This window comes from Rhinolophus hipposideros (assembly GCF_964194185.1).
Source record: "Rhinolophus hipposideros genome assembly, chromosome: 16".
NCBI lineage: Eukaryota > Metazoa > Chordata > Mammalia > Chiroptera > Rhinolophidae > Rhinolophus > Rhinolophus hipposideros.
The window spans coordinates 55,822,599-55,826,556 of record NC_138062.1 but is presented as its reverse complement, the minus strand read 5'-3'; the positions used below and the strand labels follow the sequence as shown (position 1 = coordinate 55,826,556).

At 46.1% G+C, this 3,958-nt stretch overlaps 1 pseudogene across 1 annotated transcript; it reads right to left on the bottom strand.

Annotated features, from left to right (window-relative positions):
• LOC308509426 (large ribosomal subunit protein uL4-like) lies at positions 1 to 1,781 on the bottom strand (annotated as a pseudogene). The gene is made up of 2 exons: positions 1,767 to 1,781; positions 1 to 1,257 (listed from the first exon to the last, which is right to left on the bottom strand). The product of its transcript is annotated as a large ribosomal subunit protein uL4-like (transcript).
• Positions 1,782 to 3,958: the final 2,177 nt, after the last annotated feature.

Sequence of the window (3,958 nt, the reverse complement as noted above, 5' to 3'; positions counted from 1 at the left end):
TTATGCCGCGGGCTTCTTTTCTTCTGTGGTGGGTTTCTTTTCTGCGGGCTTCTTCTCAGCTGCTGGTTTCCTGGTAGCTGCAGCCTTTTGTCCCACCAAAGGCTTCTCTGCTTCGTAACGCCAACAGCCTTCTTCCCTTTCTTCCGTACCGCTGGCTTCTTGCCTGGATCCCCCTTCTCATCTGATTGGCTTCTAGCACTGCTGCTGCTTTATCCACCTGGAGCTGGTGGTGCTTGGCCTGGTGAAGAATGGGTTCCGGTGCATGGTCTCTGCATGTGGGTTTAGTGTCAACCCAAATGATTCTCAGGTTTTTCAGTGGATTCTCTTCAGGACTCTGCAGTGACTCTTCTTGTGTGGTGCTCGGAGGGCTCTTTGGATCTCTGGGATTGTCAAGATTGCGCTAATGTCTGTACTGAGTGTCTTGTGCGTGGGAAGGTTGTAGTTACTCTGGAGGGCGGCGGCTTTACACCAACTGCCATACAGATCATCTAAGTTGTGGAAAGCACTTTCAGCCCAAATGCAGAAACGGCCCGCATGCCCACCAGGAGCAAGTTTCAAAGTGTTCAGTTTGCTTACGTTAAGCAGAGTAACTCCAGGGATGTTTCTGAAGGCTTAGCAGTTGTTCTCATTATAGAGGACGCAAGGTGCCCTGTACTGGAAGCGACGATGTTTTCCCATTTTGCCCTTGCCAGCTTTCATTGTCTGAGAGGCATAGTCCTTTTTAATATAATTCCAGGCCTTAAGCTTTTTAAGGAGCAAAACAGCCTCGTTGGTCTTCCTGTAGCCTTCAACTTTACTTTCAACCACCAAAGGAAGTTCAGCAACTTCCTCAATACGGTGACCTTTAGACATGACCAGCGCAGGTTAAGGCCGAGGGCCAAGGCAGAGCAGATGGCATATCGCTTCTGTGCTGTGATCACTGCGGTGCCAACAGTGCCAGGTTGTGGTTGGTGCCAACATGTGGCCCCCATGACACACATTGCCAAGGGCACCCCAGTCAGAACGCTGAGTCCCACCGCTTCAAACGCTGGGAATTCCGGCCACAGCTCTGCCAGGACCCCACGACTGAGCACCGTTTTGATGACGTGCTAATTCACTGACAGCGCAGGGCTGCCTGTTGTTTTTGCACAAGTTGGTGTGAACAAAGTTCACAATATCTGGCCGAATGGGAGCCTTGAACACAGCAGGAAAAGTGATATTTTTGCCAGATGATTCCCCGTTTTCGGAATACACCGATATCAGTGAACGAGCACACGCCTGGCGAGGAGAGGAGACGCCACGCTCCCCTCAACCCCGTGCCTCCCACAGGAAGAGGCATGACTTATTTACTTTTAAGAGGACCTGACATATGTGGAGATGTCAAACCTGATAAAGCTGGTTGGAAGATGTGGGTTTTCATGGGTTTTTTCTGCATGCCTTTTTGCATGCATAATTTTTTCCATAATAAAAACAGCAAATCCAAAATTAACAGCAACAACCAAAGTGTAACATTCCGTTTGCACTGAGCTGGGTTCCCTGATGGGTAGTGAGCCTCCCGTCTCTGGAGAAAATAGAAGTCATGAAGTGGCCATGGCTGAGGCCACAGGACACAGGGCTGAGTCCTGTGATATTTGCCTTCTTCCCACATTAGTCCAAACCCCTTGTTCCCACTCTTCAAGTCCTTGTATGATGTGGCCCCAGCTGACACCCCAGCCCCAGACTACTGCCTGCGAATTCCTCTCAGTTTTTCTGAAAAGTCCCATTCCCTCTCCCCTCTCACTCTTTACATGTGTTAATACCATGTTGGGAACACTCTTTCATCCACCCATCTCCTCCGGAATAATTCTCCTTCTCCAGGCATCACCTCCTCCAGGAAGCCTTCCCAGATTTCCCGGGCTGAATTAGAAGTCTCCAGGAGTCCTCATAGAGCCCCATGCCTCCTAGACTCATCACATGGTTTTAACATCCCTAATCACCTGTTCCCCACCATTCTACGCTCCCACTCACTCCAAAAGGGTCTCCCTTCCTTTTTATGGGCCAGGGCCAGGTTAGAGGTCTGTGGCCAGCCTCATGCCTGGAACCACCTTTCTCCTTTCATTTCCCCTACGGCAAATTCTAGGTGCGGGACATGGTGCCTGCAACCTTCTGGTGTCTCCCTAGGCTGGACAGCTCCCTCCACTCCCCAAGGTAACTTGGGCTCTAGATATATACATGAGACCCATCTTCTTGTCTCCTTGCCCTTTCTTTGGTTTGTACCCTCTGCCTGGTAGACCCTTCTTTTTTCTGTGCATGCCCTTGATGACACATTTCCAGTGCTACCCCTTCCAGAAAACCTCCCGTGATCCCGTGACTGCATTCATCCTTTCTCGTCCATAACAGCTGATAAATCAATTCCATCTAGAGCCTATCCCAACAACACATTATGCAATCCTTGCATTTCCCCCCATTTCCTCCCACTGAGCCCTCCCCTCTCCTGTGCGCCGCTGTCCTCGAGAGCCCCAGAAGGAGGGTGTGCCCTCCCAGAAAGTTCTGTCCCATAGTAAAATACTGCTGTAAGTCAGCTGTCAGCGCCTGTTGACTCAAGCAAACTCCACTTCTGATGACGAAGGCGAGATGAGTCTTGTGTCTTGGAACAGGGGAACTTCTAGAAAGAAGAGAGGAAATTTTCCCATTCCGTGGAAAATTACCTTCCTCGCCCTGCACTATCCTCGGAGAACGGTTGACCTCTAATGTCTCATCTTCCTTCCTCGCTCTGTACCTTAGGCACCCACTAGATGATGTGTGATCCGTGTCCTCAAATACATGTACTTGATGTGATTGTGTGTGTAATTTACAGGGATGCCATGGTATCATGGATCGCATGTGGTTTCTGCTTCTCGCGACTCCAGGTTAGGGAGCTCTAGACATGTTGTTGCCTGTACAACTAGTTTACTATGAGTTTCAGCGTGTGTGTCCACCAAGTTTTACTCACTCACTGACGAGCAATAAAAAGCGCCAGAAAAGCAGTGGAAAGACCAGGCACTACCCAAGAGATAATTGTATCTGTATCTATAATACATACAGAACTTCTATAAATTAATAAGAAGAAAACCAAACCACATCCTAGAAAAAGATGGAAGGACACAAAGAAGAGCGGATCAAAAGCTAATGAACATTCAAAATCTCGAGGAGCCAGGGAACAAAATCCAAATCCACAATGAGATTCACTGAGAAGCAGTGAGAGCAGTTCTCTGGTAAAAATTTAAAGACTTTTTTTTAACTAAGGGGAATGAAAAATGAGAGAAGGGGGAGGGAGAGAGAAGACAAGAGACTGACAATGCAGCAATTAAGGATTTTACTTGATAAATTAGCTTTTAGAACGAAATATAAATGAAAAGATAGGAGCAGGGAACTTTTTAAAATAAAAGGTGTAACTGAAGAAAACAATAGCAAAACCCACCAGGTTTAAAGAGCTTTTTATACGTATTGACTCATATAAGTTCATTAACAGTCCAATGAGGCAGAAACTACTACTAATATTCCCATTTTATAGTTGGGAAACTGAGGCATAGGAAGGTTTATTCATCCTGCTAAGATTATATACCTCATAAGTGGTGTAGCTGGGATTTAATCCAGGCAGTCTCTCCCTGAACTAGTAAATTATAACATGTCTTTAAACTAAAACTAGCAGGAAAAATAAATAAAACCTATTTTTTAGGAAAAGACTCACAGGCAACAATCTTGAAACATGGGTAATAATACAGTTGTTTAAAAAAGAAAAGAAAAGACTCACAAATGGAATATACCTGAGGTCAGCCTGGAATGAGAAGAGAACATACAGCAGCAATTAGAAATTAAGAAAACAGTCTGTGTGCCCGTATGGCAATAAACGTAAAGATCTGGAAGAAACAGAGCTTCTTAACAAAACACGACCCATGTCAAAAGAGAAGTATTAAAAATGTAATCTAATGTATTAATCATTCTTTTGTCGTTTGTCTCC